Here is a 17,696-nt window from a genome sequence, read left to right as displayed (position 1 = left end):
TTTCCCCCTCTCTTTGTCTACACACACACACACACACACACACACACACACCTATGATAAAGTTGCCTTCATTACTTAAGTAATAACAAGAAACATAACTAATTCAAGAGTCAGATTTCTTTAGTGCCAGTGCTGGAAAGGCTGAGACAGGAGCATGGCACATTTAAGGCTAGTTTGGACTACAGGATGAGGCCCAGTCCCCCAAAAGAAACAATAATTAGGAATGAAATAGGAAAATTTTAACAGTAGATCATAATCAAAGTTATTTGAAACTTATAAACTGACTTCTTTCTAGGTTTTCCATTTCATAGCTGTTGGTTGTAATTGTACTCACAAACCATAAACTAAAATAAAACCTTTCTTCTTTAAAGCTTTCTGTCAGGTGTTTTGTCACAGCAATGAGAAAATTAGAACAGTTTGAAGATGTGATGTGCCATTGTCCTCTTGGGATCGTCAAATAGAGACAATGGGGAAGGTTTAGTGTAAGTTTCCTCTAAGTGGAGCTGTGGGTCTTGGTGGTCCAGGGCTCCTCTCTGGGATACCAGATCTATAAGACCATCAAAGGAGATGCAGTAAATGAGGCTTATAGATTAGAAGAAACAGAAGAGGAAATAAAGAGCAATTTGGGTCTAAGTCCCGCCCACTTCAGTAATTCACCATCTAAATTTAGAGCCTCCATTTAACCCATCCAGAAGATCAAGAGTCTAACCTCCAGATATTCCCCAGTGTTGCCTGGTGTCAAGAAGCCAACTCAGAAAAGACTTTCTAACTGCCTTTCAGTCACCCCTGAGTGCATTAAGATAGTGCCAGTCACCTTGGTAGCTACTTCTCCCTTGTTCATCGCAAAAGTCCCTTCCACATTCTTTGTAAAGTCTAAACAAATGGCCCTGATCAGTCCTCCAAAGTGACACAGGATCCCAGGATCCTTTTGCCTTGTGACCTTTCACTCTTGAATATGCATTCCAAAGCTGTCTGTTGAAAGAACTGGTCTGGAGGACTGTTTGTACCGAAAAGGCAAAGTCACCAGGTCATAGTTTGAAGGTGTATGTATGTATCCATGGCTGTGTTCATCAGAGAGGGCACAAGCATAAAACATTCCTCTTAAATCCCTCAAAATGTTGACAGTAGTTGGGGGGATTACGTTCTTAACCATCAGGTTATGGCATCCTGTCACAGTTGGGGGATGTTCCCTTTCTGTTGTCTAGGTCCCGGCAAGATCCTGCCCCACTTTATAATAGATTCTTAGGGATCTAGAGCTGAAGTCTTGAGCCTCCCCTGGGTGCCACAAGGGTCCCTTCCATGTTGGACAGCCATCCGAGACAGGGAGGATAGAACTAGCACTTGACCCAGTAGTATCATTCCTGGGCACTTTCTCACAGGACTCTGAGTCCCCGCCATGAGGTACTTGTAGACCCTTGTCTATTACAGCGCCATTCCTGTAGCTGAATAATTCACTGAGCCTGGGTGTCCATCAGCAGAGGAATGCATGAAGAAAACAGGGTCCAAACGTAGTGTGATTTCATTCTGTTGTCAAGGAGGATAAGTTTATGTCATTTGAAGGTAAATGGGTTCCATGGAGAGCTACGTAGTAATGATAGTTTATACATACACATAAAATCATACATGTGTATGGGACACCCAGTAAGGGCTGGTGGGGTGATTGTGAACACTCACTGGTCTTTCGGAGGACCTGAGTCTGGTTCCCAGCACCCACCTCAGGTGGTTCACAACCACCTGTAACTTGCATATTGGGGGACCCTATGCTCCTCTTCTCGCCTTGGTGGGCACTGTACACAAGTGAAAAACACATTCATGCACATCTACATGCTATTAAAAATCAATAGCAACTCTTAGAAAAAACAAAAACAAATGAAAGTAGATATAGGACTACATGGGGGATGAATGACAGGGAGAGTGGGTAGGAGGGGTACATGCTGTCAAAGGGTATAAAAATGTCCCTGGAAACCCATATCCTCTACCATTAATGCATGCCAGTAAAAATATTAAAAGGCAGGCTGGAGAGATGCATTCCAGTTAGGAGCTCTTTCTGCTGTTCCTGCCCAGGGTCTGAGTTCTGTTCCCAGCACCCACATGGCAGCTCACAACCATCTGTAACTCCACTTTCAGGGGTCTGAGTCCTGAAAATTGTCCTCTGATCTCTCTTTCCACCTGGTGAGGCAGGGTCTCTTGTTTCTGCTGCCCTGCATATTCCTGGTTATCTTGCCCGTGAGTTTCTAGGTGCCTGCCATTTCCTAGAGGAGGGCTGGGATTTCACTTGTGTTCCATCATATCCAGCTTTTTGTGGGTTCTGGGAGTTGAATTCAGGTTGTCAGGCTTAAACAGCAAGTGGTTTACCCCCTGAGCCATCTCACCTGCCCATCCCTGTTGTCTAAGGATGCAGCCCAGCTCTGACTTCGGAATCCTGTGTATGTAAGGGGTGGAGACTGCTATGTGGTTCCTTAGGTCCTTCCGAAGACTAAAAGTCCAAGTGATGTTCAGACTCTGATGTGAAGAGATGTCCTTCCTCTTTTCCCCGTCCCTTTGCTCCCCTCATCTCACTCCTCCTGACCCAGGCTTTGCTACTTGTGACTTCTTCCTGTAAAGGGAGATTTTCCTTTTCAGGAAGTAATGAACTTTAGGAAATCTTTCTGTCATTGGACCCCAACGTGCAAGGACAACATAAACCCCATTTGTCTCCATTTAAGGACCAGGCTTGATTTGGGAAAGAAGGCCATAAGACACCAGCTCCAGGAACAGACCATAAAATCCAGAATAAGGTCATAAAACCCCCTCCCAAAGAACTGCCTGTGGAGAACCACAAAAATAGGGAAATATCTTATCTCAGAATGGGCCATCAGCACTGGACAACCCTATCTCATCCTATGATTAAACGTTCATGACAGGAATGCAGACCACTGGCCACCTGTGACCCCCCTAGCACCTACCAATGAAAGTTTAGATTACATAATTCTTCTAGAGAGTTCCCAAGGCTCCCTTTAAGACCCCTGCACGCTTTTGTCTGGGGTTGCCATTGTGAAGAATGGTTGACTCCTGCATGCTGGTTGTTTCTGCGGAATAAACACTCTTTGTCTTTGCATACTAACTGAGTTTGGGGTCTTCTTTCAGTGATTTTTGGATCCTTACAAAAGATGTGGCCAGTCACACCTCCTTCGTTTGTTTCCTGCCCTGAACCTGGTGGCAGAGCAGAGCACTCTGTGGTTAGCTACTTCCAGCCTCCAGCCTCTAGATGATCAATTGGGAATATGCTCATCCACTGACATGTTCTCTAATAAGTAACAAAGCAAGGAAGGGCTGTTGAAATAATACAAAAGAAACAATCCCATATTAACACCTGTGTTTTCCTTTCTGATGCTATAAGACACTCCAACCAAAACAACTTAGGAAAAGTTTTACTTGGCTTATTCTTCCAACTCACAATTTACAATCGAGGGAAATTGGGGCAGGAACTCAAGGCAGAAACCTGGAGGCAGGAAGCATGGAGGAACAATGTTTGCTGGCTCACTTTGGCTCATGCTTAGTTAGCTCTCTTATATAGCCCAGGATCACCTGCCTAGGGGATGGAACCACCCACAGTGGGCTGGTTTCTCCAGCATCAGTTAAGACAATATAATCCTTCACAGACGTGTTTACAGACCAACCTGATAAAGGTAACCACTCCATTTACCAGCTTCATCCAGGTGAGTCTAGACTGTGCTAAGTTGACAGTTCATGCTAAGACAACATCCAACATAAACTAATGTCTAGGGCAACATGAATTAACATATGGGTTCTTAAACGTCTTCCCTTCATGACCCTTTCTTTTGCTTGATACCTTTTAACCTGATCTCAAGTATATTCAGCATATAGAGTAAATAACCAAATCATAATAAAATTTATTTTAAAACAATCATTTATATAGATATAATTTTATCATTTATTAAAAACTAAAGCAAATCTGCATACTAATAAGATGAATAGTCTGTCAAGCACCACCATGCTCTGGATGCTCCAGGAATTATTCTTCCAAAAGAGGGAGCTGGAGAGTGGAAAGGCAGCACACTGGGTCATGCTGGGAGACTTGGGAGCTGTTCCCCACTGCAGTGTTTCCTAGGAACAAGACCCTCAGCAGCCTAGGAGTGAGTCAGGCCCAGGCGGCCTTCTAGAAAATGAATTGCAAAGAGCTGTGACCTTTGGCTTTAAATCACTTCTTCCTCCCATAAAATCATCTCGCGACTTCCCTGATCTTTGACCTCTTGTTTCCAAACCCATCTAGAAAGCTTTGCTTTGCGGAAAGTTCTCTGCAAGTATCTTGGATTTAGTGGTGTCCTCTGAATACCCTGCCAGGATGCAGGATAAATCACCCCAAGTGTGCCAGAACCGATTATTATGGAACAAACTGGTGTCATCCATAGACGAAAACAATTCAACCAGACAGTCTGCTTGACAAACATTTATCAAGTGACAACTGTCTGTTAGGTCCTGGGGACAGACAGGAAGGTGAAGGCCTACGGGGGACGGGGGGCAGGGGAAGTATCACATGATGGGCTGAGAGTAGGATGATGGAGGTTGTGGGTAGTGGAATTATCAATAAGAACATTAATCATGAGGCTGGAGGAACCTGGATGGGAATCAGATCATGTAACATGCAAGCTGTAGACCCTGAGCCTGGAGTGGACGCCGCTCCAACAGCTGTAAAGTCAGATACAGAGTTCACAGCTTAAATCTATACACACTCTCCATTTAGCAGCCTCCATTTTTTTAAGTCAAAGTTTTATAGCATCCCTGAGTGATAAACCGTGTGCTATACAATGAAGCCACATGAAGTCTGTATCTGGCACTGCTCTGCATGCTTGCTGGGTTTTGTAGCAGTTACCACAGGGTATCTGATATTTTTTAGGCTTTTTGAGGGGAGGAAAAAATGAGACAAGGGATAAAAAAGCAGGGGAGCCCAAACCTTGAGCTGGGAGAGAGCTTCAGGCAAGGGGACATGAGATGCAAGGGTAGAGGAAAAGATAGGAGAGACCCAGAGGGGGCCTCTGCAGACCAGAGGAACTAATGAATTCCCAGCAACTTGTGGACTCTGTGTACGTGGTATGGTGTGGTGTGTATTGTGTGTGTGTGTGTGTGTGTGTGTGTGATGTATGTATGTGTGTGTTTCTGATGTGAATGTGGTATATGGTATGTGTCTGGTATGTGTATGTGTTTGTGTGTGTATGATGTGTACATGTATGTGTGTTTGGGTATGTTTGATGTGTGTATGTGTGTGTGTTTCTGATGTGTATGTGGTATATGATATGTGTGTGGTGTGTGTATGTGTGTGGTATGTGTATGTGTTTGTGTGTGTATGATGTGTATATGTATGTGTGTTTGGGTATGTTTGATGTGTGTATGTGCGTGTGTTTCTGATGTGTATGTGGTATATGATATGTGTGTGGTGTGTGTATATGTGTGGTGGGTGTGTATGTGGATGGGTTGTATGTGTATGTGTGTGTGATGTATATATGAGTGTGTTTGTGATGTGTATGTGTTGTATGTATGGTGTATGTGTGTGTGTGTGGTATGTGTGTATGGAATGTGTATGGTGTGTGGTGTGTGGCATGTGGTGTATGTAGGTATGTGTGTGGTGTGGTGTGTGTTTATATGTGTGTGGGATGTGTGTGTATGTGTTGTGTCTGCATGTGTTGGTATGTGGCATGTGTGTGTGTGCCATGGTGTATGTGGTGTGTATGTGTGTGTGCTCACACACACTTTTGCATGTGGAGTCTCAGGTGCTGTTCCTCAGGTGCTGACAATCTTGTTTTTGTTTAGTTTTTTTTGAGACAATATCTGGATATATATATCATACACACACACACATATCATCTGGCTTCAAAATCTTAGCTATCCTCCTGCCTCTGCTTCATGAGTGGTAGCATTAAAGGCATGTGCTACCATGGTTTTTGGGACAGAGTCTCTTGTTGGTCTGGAGCTTGTTAATTGGACAAGGTTGGCCATGAGCCCCGGGGTACTGGGATTCCAAGTGAGAACCACACTGACCATTCACACAGACGTGGGGGATGCTGTGAGCCCCCTCCCCAGCCCTAGCTCCTGAAGTCTCTTCTCACCCCAATATCAAGCCATCTGAACTGACTTGGCAGGAGCTGGGGGCTGTTCTGTGTGGATTAAATTCAGAACCAACATCAGTAAACCCTCACACACTAAGCCTATACCCAGCACATGTCTAAGATGAACCATAGCTAAACCAAATTTACTTCCTCTTCATCACCAGGACCACAACCTGTGAGAGGCCAAACAAGCTTCTGGATGCTTCTTTGCACTAACAGCACAGTTGGTCCTCTGAGGGGGAGCAGCCAAGCACAGCAGTCCTATTTCACCCTGAATTGGCTGCTCTGCTGGGGGTACTGCCATTCCCGATGGGAAAGATTTGGACCCCTCTGGCTACCTCAGAGTCCTGGTATTATCTGTAGAGTATTTGTACTTCTCAATCAGAGGCACAAACATAGCTCTTTCATTTGCTAGCCTGGGCAGGGGGAACAATACACAATCAAGTCTGACTGCTGGCTTTCAAATGGCACTTGAGCCCTTGAAGCCTTGGCCTCCAGGTGTCCCCGAGGTGGCTGAGGATAGCTGGACCCTGCTTTTCGGGATGCACGGAAACTTTTGACTAGAGCCTGTGGAAATGTCTCCGTGGATAAAGCGCTTGATGTACCAGCATGAGGACTCGATACGCAGGCTGGCCTGTGAGTCTAGCCCACTTACAGGGGCATGGGAAGAGAAGTTCCTGGGACAGATTGCCTGGTGTGCATAGTGGCAAAGGAGGACAGTCTTGTCCTGGTTTGCTTGCACTGTCAGCCTAGACTCAACTGAGCGAAGAGCCTCAGTGGAGGCGTGGCTTAGATGAGATCGGGCATTTCCGGGCCGGGATGCAGGGCGCTGTCTAGGTTGTTAATTGTTGTAGAAGAACCCAGTCCACTGTGAGCAGCACCATCCCCAAGCAAATGATCCTGAGCTATATAGAAAAGCTACCTAAGGATGAACCTATGAGTGAGGCAGTAAGCAATGTCTCTTCATAGGTTCTGTGTCAAGTTCCTGCTTCCGTTCTCCTTTCTTGACTTCCTTTAGTGATGGACTCTGACCCGGAAGTGTGAACTGGATACACCTTCTCACCCACAAATTGCTTTTGGTCACAGTATTTAATCAAAGCAAATGTCTTAAACAATGCAGAAGGTGAGGACCAGCACCTTAGGTTGTCGTCTGACTTCCTAGATTTTTGTCCAAACTTCTACCCCCACCAGGTGACTCTGCTTCACATCTGTTTGTACACATGTGTTATGGATGCTTGTGCATGTGTTTGTGCATGTTTATGTGTGTGGAGGGCAGAGAACAACCTCTGCAGTGATGGAAAGAAGGAAGAGGAGGAGAGAGACCCCAAGACCAGGTTCTCTGATCCTCTTTAGCAGCTTGTGCCCCGCTGTGGCCTAAGGACCCCCTGCTGGCCTCTGCCTTCTTTTGTGCATTCATGCATGTAGAAGGCAGAGGTCCATGTCCAGTGTCTTTGTCTGTCACTCCCAATGTCATTTTTTTTTTTTTTTGGAAACAGTCTCTCACTGAGCTAAAGCTCATCATTTCAGTTAGGCTGGCCAGTGGACCCCAGGAGATTCTCCCTCGGGTCTCCGGGCCTCTCCAGCGCAGGAATCCCAGGTGCCTCCGGCCGTACTTACCTTTTTAAAAACAAGGACGATAGCTATCTGAATTCAGATACAGATACTGAGCTATTGGGTCAGCTGACCTGACCGTGGGTTCAAGTTCAAGTTGGCCTGGGGCTAGCAGCCACCTGGTCTAGTAGGACAGACAGAGCCAGGGCTGTCGGTGTATTTTCTTCCTTGGCAAATGTTATGCAGAAATGGCACACTTTGTGTTCTGGCTTTACCTCTCTCATCCGTTGTGGTTTGCAGGTTTAGTGCCCCATAAAGGTCCATATGGAAGGACGTGTTCTCTAGGGGGTGCGGGGCACTAGAGAAGGTCCCAGGGGCTAGGAAGATGGCTCAACTGGTGAAGTGTTTCCTGTACAAGAATGTGTCTGTCTTCGGTTTCTTTGCTCTTGAGCTTTCTTACAAAAAAGATCTCAGCATCCTTCCCTTTCCTGAGAGCAGTCTCTCTCCCCTGGAAGTCCCCACACACCCCTTAGATTCACTCGCACACTCTGCTGAGCCACAGGCTTCCAGCCAGGCGCTCAGGCGCTTGTCCTTTACCCCAGGCAGAAGGTCAATTTCCTCCCCTTTATCTTTTCTCAGCCAGTTTTAGAGAGGCGGAGATCACAGAGCGATTTATTGCCGCATCGACATGTAAATTACGCCAGGGCGTTTAAAGCATAAAAGCGGCACACTCGGTTTGGGCTGAACGGCACCCTTCAATCTTGTTCCTTTTTCTTCTGCACACAGTAGCCATCCTGAAGACGGTAGGAGAGAGAGAAACACACAAAAGTAGTTGGACGCAGTTAGCTGCACAGGATCGAGCACTTCACATTTAACGAGGAAGATGGGGCACCCTCCTAAGTGTCCTCACTGCTACAAACACAAACAAGCAAATAAACGGCGACATAATTCCCCGCTCTATGGAACAGCTCAACTGAAGCCGTTGCCAAGGGCAACCTTATTTATCCGGATGTAAATTTAAGTTAGGCTTGAGCTTGCTTGAGTGCGAAAGGGAAAAGGGTTTCTAATCTCACTCTGGGGAGAAGAGGACAAAAGATGTTATTGTGTGAGCCTCAGACTACCTGGGAGGCAGAGCCTGGTATCCTCAGATTATGAGAAGGTTATAGGGGCCTTTCTCACCCACAGCCACTGTCAAAGCTGCAGCGGGGATCGAGGGAAAGTCAGATCTTCCTGATATGGATCCAGTCCAACGTAGACATACAGAACAGCCTCCCAGTCCAGAATCCTGGATCCCTATTCTGAGATAAAGGATAGAAATTACGATCCAGGGTCAGCAAGATGGCTCAGCCAGTGAAGGTGCTTGCTGGCAAGACTCAAGAGGGGAGTTTCATCCCTGGGTCCCACGTGGTGATTAGATTTCAACAATTGACTGTCCTCTGACCTCTATATGTACAGCTTAACATGCATATGTGTGTGCATGCACACACACACACACACACACACATGCACACACGCATGCACATGTATGCACACGCAGCAAAAAAAATTTTTTTTAATTAAGAAGATGCAGCAATTACCAAACCATCCCAGTACTGTCCCTGCCAGGTACAGATCATCCCTTCAAACCGTCTTTCCTCCAGTCTGAGAACTCTAGGTTCCTTCAGCCTCAGGACACTGTCTCTTTCTATTCTCTTCTCCTGGAACAGCTTTACTCCGTGCCTCTGAGCACCCACATCCTGCTTCTCCCCTGGATCTTGTTCAAATGCCACATGGCTGAGAAGCCATTTCTGGACACATTATTGAAAGGCACAACCTGTATACCGGGATCCATAGGGACTCTGCAGCCCATCATTCTGCCACTCGGGATTTCCTGTCTACAATTGTCTCCTGCCTTTGTTCAGTCAATTGTTCTGGAAACATGTTGAGGCTCCTTCTGTGACCAGTGTTGTTTCGGTTTCCAAGTATACAGCAGGGACTAAAACAAACTCCATTGTCCTCAGGAGTTGCCACCATAGGTGCTGGCCCCTACAAAGTAAATGCGTCCCATGGACCTTGAGGATGGTGGTGGGGGCTTAGGAGAAGAGGGGGGAGAACGCTGGGGTGGGGTGTTCATGGAAGGACACTGGGAAAGACCTTATGTGAGATTAGGTGAGGCAGGAGCATGTGGGAACTGATGGCTGACGGAGTGCAGGACAGACAGTGGCTAGCATAGGGTGAGCAGTTGGGGAGGGTGGTCGGTCTATGGTCAGATGGATGGTAGGAAGCAGGGGTACATAAGAAGATATAGGGCATTTCACAGCACTGCAGATCCTGGCTTGATGCTGAGCAAGGTGACGTAGAAGCAGTTGTAGCATTTGCACAGAGGAGCAGGTTGAAGTAGCTGTGCTTTGAGAGGCTCATGCAGATGCAGAGCTAAGAATTCACTGCAGGAATCCATGCAGGAAGAGCGTCTTCTCAGGCAAATGAGGATGTCGACGAGAAGCAGCCTGACTGTGTGCGCACACAGGCAACTGTGTGGAAAAAAAGCATTTGTATTTCTATATCTGATCAATTTCTGCTATCCTTGCTTTGTGTGACACCACTCATGTTTTTCCATATTGACTGAGAGTAATGTCATCTTCTCGGTGTGTTTGTACTCTCTGCGTGGATGTGCCACCCTTTACCTAGCGAGCCATGACTCAAACGCTTCAACAGTTTTTGCAGACTTCAGTATGACAAATAATTTTTCCATGAAACTTTCTGGAATTTCCACCCTCTGAGTCTCGGCTCCTTCCATTGAATTTTAAATCTCAGAATTGTCAACCCAGGCCTGCAACATGACACTGTGATATGACATGGGATAGAAGTTGTAGAGAGTACGTCTCTGCTAGCCATGGCCTAGCTCCCCAGCCAATCTGAACTCTCCTCAGCCAGAGCGAGCATAGATCGGTGCTATTGGTTGATGTTATTTATTGCCACCTCATTGCTTTGCCCAGAGATAGATAGATAGATGGATAGATAGATAGATAGATAGATAGATAGATAGACAGACAGATAGATAGATAGATAGATAGAATGTGTATGTGTGTGTGCGTCTATGTCTGTGTGTGATGTATCTCCCCCAGAAATAGGCTGACACATAAAGATGTGAACATGTATACATGCACACGTACGCATGCATGCACTCGTGTGACCATGCACAGGCACAGAGACACAGACAGACAGACAGACAGACAGACAGACACACACACACACACACACACACACACACACACACTTGCCTAATTACTCCAGAAAGGGAATCCATGTCAGACCAATGAAACAATTTCAGTAAGGTCCAGTTTGGGGGAAGCAGTGAGTTTCTCTTGGGATTACTAACAGGCGTGGTGGGGGAGGACTTACAGGGTCGGGATAATACAGAAGTAGCTGCAACACTGAAAACTTCCCCCCCACACACACATGAGGGATAACTCACAAAGCGGCACCCTAAAGCTCTCTGCACAGCTTGCTGGCAGATCAACCTGTTTAGGAGTTGCCCTCTCTCAGCACCACTGCTTAGAGCCTCCTGCTCCAGCTGCTGCTAGCTGCTTCTATACAGCTGGGGAGGGGCCTTGACTATCTTACACATTCCAGCTTTCCCAGACATGTGACCTTTCCTTACCATCTGTGTCTCACAAGCCTCCCCCGACCTCCAGGAGTGAATGTTTCATTCTGTAGGAAACTGCCATGTAACATGTCTATGTTTTTGTGTCGATGCACACATATATAGAGAATGGATTGTCAATATCAGGTGTTTTCCTCAATTAATTTTGGAGACATCTTACTGAGCCTGGAATCAGCAGATTCAGTTAGATTGGCTAGGCAACAAGCCTCAGGGATTTCCACCACCTCAACTCTCAAGCTATAGACGACACACATGACCTTGTCTGACTTTTAAGTGGGTGCTGGGGATTCGAACTCAGGTCCTCAAGCTTGCACACAGGTACTTTTACCCACCAAGCCTTCTCCCAGCATTTTGCTCAGATTGTTATGTGGCCACCTAGATGCCTTTGACTTACAAGTTTTTGAGAGCGCCTAATGTGTTGAAGACATATTATCATGGACTGGAGAGATAGCTCAGCCATTAAAGGCAAGGCTCACAACCAAAAATACAAGACACATTATATAAGTGCTATAGATGTAAGCGTTTGCCTGGGTGAGCTCTGTACTTTTTTTGTTTTGGGAAATTAAGAAATATTACCCCATAAGAACATCTGGTGTTCTTGCAGAAAGTATGGATATAAATAAAACCACTCCTCGAGCAGCTTAGCGGGGAACCGTATTCCCAGTACCCTGTCTATGGTCTTCTTTCTCTCCAGTTATACAAATCAGTCTCCTGGATTTTATGTGATGTCTCCTTGTATTCTTTGTCATTTCTCCTAATATATAAATCTTCAATTTCTCTCTTATTTTATTTATTTATGTATTTATTTATTTATTTATATTTAATGTGTATGAGTGCTTGCCTGCATGTATGTTTGTGCACCATGTACATGCCCCACGTCTGAAAAGGCCAGGATGAATCTGATCCCCTGGAACTGGAGTTACAAAAGGTTATGAGCTATGATATGGGTGCTTGGAATCAAACCTGAGTCCTCGGCAAGAGCAGCCAATGTCTTTAACCACTAAACATCTCTCCAAAACTTCATCTTGTTGAGACAGGACCTCTCAATGAGCATGGAGGTCAGGATTTAAGCCAGGTTGGCAGGCCAGGGAACTCTTGGGATCCTCCTGTCTCTGCCTCCTCAGTGCTGGGGCTGAGTACAACTATTTGCCACTATACCCAGCCGTGTGTGTGTGTGTGTGTGTGTGTGTGTGTGTGTGTGTGTGTGAGTGTGTGTGTGTGTGTGTGTGAGAGAGAGAGAGAGAGAGAGAGAGAGAGAGAGAGAGAGAGCGCTGAAAGATTCAAACTCATGTGCTCATGTAGGTATGAATGTATGCTGCACCTTACTGACCGGACAAGCCATCTTCAGTCCCATGTATAGATTTCTTGCCGATAGTCATTTAATGTGTCATTTGTGACAAGTTCATGAAAAGCGAATACTGTTTTCCTATAACCTTGCAAAACAATTCCCTGTCTCTCTCTCTCCCTCCCTCCTTCTCCTTCCTCTCAACCCCTCTCCACAGCAATCCTTGCATAAATCAGCATGCCAACATCTGGCCCCCATGTGTGTGTAGAAGCCAGTGTGTGCAACCCATCCATTTATTGTTAGCAGAAGAGTTCACAGCCTGCTGACAAAATGCATGACCTAATTAGGTGTGAACTCCACCACCACCCTGCTCGCTTCTTGCCTCTGCAAACATAAACCACTTTTCCGATCTCACTTCCCAGGTTCTGAAATCTTCACACATTAGTGAGTTTGGAAATCCAGGGATTCACAGGCCAGTGGTGGCTACAGCTGTTCTTGAGTAGATTTCCATTGCTCACACACTCTCCCAAGTGCCACTCTGGATCGCTGTGGAGGTGTCATGGACCTGAGACTTTTCCATGAAAGTCCTATGGCTTTAAACAATGCACTTCCTTTTTTGGAGGAGTGTTTTGCATTCACAGAGTGAGAAAGTTGGTTAGCTTTCACCAAATACATATGTTTTAGCATCTGTGATATGTCGAGAGCCAAAATAATAATTCTCAGTATTATTCTATACATTATTTGGGGGTTCCTGTCTTTATTTCTATCATTTATAGCACTGGAGATGAAGCCCAGTGCTTTGCACATGCTACTTGCCCTACGTCAGAGATGCATCCCAAGCCCCTCCAAAGGATAATTAGAACAATAAAAAGGATGGTGCATGTGCTTCAAGGGGACCATGATTTACAGAGGAGTGATGAAAAAAGATTCTGTCCACTAGGAGGTGAGAATTATACCCAGCAGAGCCCAGAGGCCCTTACTCACCTGAAGAGAAGTTGGGAGTTCTCCTCTGGGAGGCACAGTGGCTTGGAGGATGAAGAAGAAAGAGATAGGAAGAGAGAGATGGAGGGAGGATGTTAAGAAAAGTAAGTTACCAGTCAGGGAGACATATGGGGAAGAAACCCCACGCTTATTGCTTCTGGGTCTGTGGTGATGCAAAACATCATGGTGCTGGGCAAGTGGCATGTTGGAGCAAAGCTGTTCACCTCTAAGTGACCAGGAAACAAAAAGAGTTGGAAGAGATAGGGAGCACAGGCCAGATAGCCCCTTCAGGGATGGACCTCCAGTAACCTGTGTCCTCTAACTAGGCTCTTCCTTTAAGGCTTCTCTCATTTCCCATAGTGTTGTCATCTAGAGACCAAGTGTCAACAGATAGATGAGATGGCCATACTTTAAGAGCCAAATGAATACCACCTTTGACCTTACAGCCATGGTCACCATACCACACTTAGTCTGGTGGACCGCAGTCCTCCCCTTGGAGTCAGAAGACAGGATAGCACCTATGGTTCCTGTCTTAGGTGGGGTTTATAGTAGTGTGATAAAAACACTGTGACCAAAAGCAACATGGGGAGAAAAAGTTTATTTCAGCAGCAGGACAGTCCATCATTGACAGAAGTCAGAGCTTGAATTCAGTGTGGGAACCTGGAGGTGGGAGCTGATGCAGAGACCATGGAGAGTGTTGTTTCCTGTCTTGTTCCCCATGACTTGTTGAGTTTGGACCACCTGTCCAGGAGTGGTACTATCCACACTGGACTGGGTCTCACAGACTTGTCTACAGGCCAGTCTTAATGGAGTCATTTTTTTTCAAGTGAGATTTCAAATGGTTTCCACTTGGGTCAAGTTGACAACATACAAGTTCCCTAACAGAGGAAGAAGTAGGATTCTTGTTTCTTATCAGAAGCAGAAATAAATGCTAAGAGAAGAAACAATGTCCTCTTAGACAGACACTTCTTGTTTTTCCCACAGTTGTCTCTGGACATAATTTAGCACCACTCAGACTTCCTGAAACTATCCACTACTGGTCTAACTCACATGAATAGGTTGGTTGCCAGAATGCATTTATTAATTCTACAGAGTCTTGGCAATTATTAATATTTAATAACTTCTGTTATTCCTTTGTGTTGTTTCTCTGAAGATATATTTATTTTTATTTTATGTGTTTGCATGTGTGCCTATGTATGTATGTATATGTATATATGTATGTATGCATGCATGTATGTATATCACATGCCTGCAGTGTCTATAAAGCCTGAAGAGGGCACTAGAACCCCATGAATTGGAGTTCAGGTGGTTGTGAGCGGCTGTGTGGGTGCTGGGAACCAAACCTGGGTCCTCTGTAACAGCAGCAAATTCTCTTAATCACTGAGTCACCTCTATAGCCTCTCTTTTTTGTTGCTAATTAGTAGATATTCCTGAATTTTAATGGCAGGTTTCTTTATATACAATTATATACAGTAGTACAAATAGAACATGTTTCTCTAAAACAAAATCAATTGCTTTAAAACTAGAAGATATTTTGACTAGCAGATCCTATTTTAATCATTACGCTTTACTCAAAGTTGTGGGCTAAGCACTCTGAACTCTGTATCCTCTTTCGGGCTCCAAGTGACTTTGTTTCAAAGCCTTGATGTGGGATCTCACTGTTAACCCCAGGTCTCTACAACACACGGTTGTAAGATCTGGAATTATTTTTCTTTTCCTTTTCCCAATCAATAACACTGAACGAAAAGAGAATGAGAATCAGCGAGGCATCCAGAAGAACCTGGTGCTTTATGGGTAAAAGGCAGAGGAGAAACAGATCTAAGGAAGGGAGAGGACAATTTGCATCCCTTAAAAAGTGCCCTGCTCCAGAGGGCACCTAGAATTACCAGCACTTAAGACTGCTTGGTCCTGGGACTGAATGTGGTCTGTGTCACCTGGGTTTTGTTTGTCTCAGAACCACCCTGGGACCTTGTTCCCTGCAGGGTACTCAGAACTCCACTCAACACAAGAAACATTGAGAACACCATCTAAGGAGCTGTCTGGGGATGAATATTAACCCTGTCACTGTGTGTCACAACAGGAAGTAGCTCTTTCCTGATGATCAGGTTTACAGAGACAAACATTCAGTCTTAGTTCCCAACCATCTTGCTCCTGGATAATCTTGACCTTAAACCCAGTGCATTTGCCCTTCTTGTTGAGTTCTCTCTTCTCTAATGTGTCATTGGATCCACCACCCTTGGGGTTAAAGAGAAGGGTTAAAAAGTTAAAGTTGGAAGTAACTGTCTACTTCTTGTTAGAAGATTTGAGGAAAGTGAGAGAAAAATCTTCTTTCTGGAAATTTCCCTTGACTTCAAGTAGGTCAAATTGTGCTGTTGTTGTTTAAATCCGGAGTGTCCCCCAAAGGTGTGTGATTAAAGAGAATCTCAATTGAAGAACCCTCTAGATCAGGTTGTCATGTGCTCATGTCCATGAAGGATTGTATTTATTGTTAATTGATGTGGGGATACCCAGGCCACTGTGGGTGGCACAATTCCCTAGGCACTGAACTGTATTAACAGCACAGAATGCTAGCTGAGAACTAAGCAACAGTTAACAGGCAGCATGGGTGCATTAATTTTTCTTGGCTCTGAACTATGAATGTGGTATAGCATGTCCCAAGCTCCTACCACTATGACTCTTCTTCTATGATGAACTGTAATTTGGCTTTGCCATTCAAATTAACTCTTCCTTCCCTATGTTTTGTTTTGTTTTTTTTTGGGTCAGGATAGTTTATCACAGTAGCAGAAGTAAACAGAAATAGATGATGGACGCTAAGAGAAGAAACGATGTCTCCTTAGACAGGACTTCTTGCTTTTCCCACAGTTGTCTCTGGACATAATTTAGCATCACTCAGGCTTCCTGGAACTATCCACTACTGGTCTAACTCACATGAATAGGTTGGTTGCCAGAATGTATTTATTATTCTACAGAGTCTTGGCAATTATTAATATTTAATAACTTCTGTTATTCCTTTTTGTTGTTTCTCTGAAGATATTTTTATTTTATGTGTGTGCATGTGTGCCTATGTATGTGTGTGTATGTATGTATGTATGTATGTATGTATGTATGTATGTATTTATATATCACATGCGTGCAGTGATATATGACTCTTCATTATGATTTTTCTATGATGAACTGTAATTTGGGATTGTGGTTCAAATAAACTCTTACCTTTCTATATTGTTTTATTGTCAGAATAGTTTATCACAGTAGCAGAAGTAAAACCAGAGCACCATTTCATAGGTGTCTGTGAGATTCTAAACATTTCTGACAGACATGCCTATGAAAAAAGCTGCTATTTTATTGTTAGAATTCTAGGACATTAGTGGCTTCAACACATAGCACAAGGGCTTGTCACAATAAATGTTTCTTTCCCTACTTATCCCACAATCCAGCACCAGTCAGCAGAGGTGGCTGGCCTCAGGAGTCAGGGCTCTAGTTCCCCCTACCAGGCAGCTTGGTCATCTTCTTCTAGGGCCTCAGTAATAGAAAGTGGTACAGGAGGTATTGTGGGCTGGCCTGGATATCACAGACCCCCCTTTTCCAAATTGCTTTGTTGTGAGACAGGATCTCACTACGCAGCCCAGACTGGCCTGGAATGCAGCAGACTGACTTTATACTCACAGCGATCCACCTGCTTCTGCCACCTAAATGCTGTGATTAAATGTGTGCGCCATGCTGGGGTCCATGGGGCACATAGTCTAACTGTACACATAGAAGGATAAGGGGTGTGGCCATTGTAGTGTTCATTCCTCAATGTCTCTGGGAGATGACCTCCAGGATCCCTGCAGACACCAAATCCTGAAGTCTGTTAGTGTGAAGGGATGTGGCACCTGTGTATAACCTACACTTATACTTTTAGGGCGCAGAATAAGTCATTTATAGACTAACCCTACAAATCTGTATAAATTAAGTCATCTCTTGGTTACTTATAACATCTACCAAAGTCTAAACGCTATGTAAATCATCATTCTACTCTATGCCTGGGGAATAGTGATCTGAAAGTCTGACTGTTCAATACAGAAGTGATGACGTCAGAAACACTTTCGGTCCACAGTTGAATCATAGATGCTGTAGGCACAGAAGCAGGGAG

The sequence above is a fragment of the Grammomys surdaster genome, unplaced genomic scaffold, assembly GCF_004785775.1.
Source record: "Grammomys surdaster isolate TR1022 unplaced genomic scaffold, NIH_TR_1.0 125977, whole genome shotgun sequence".
NCBI classification, from domain to species: Eukaryota; Metazoa; Chordata; class Mammalia; order Rodentia; family Muridae; genus Grammomys; species Grammomys surdaster.
This window is presented reverse-complemented; position numbering follows the sequence as displayed.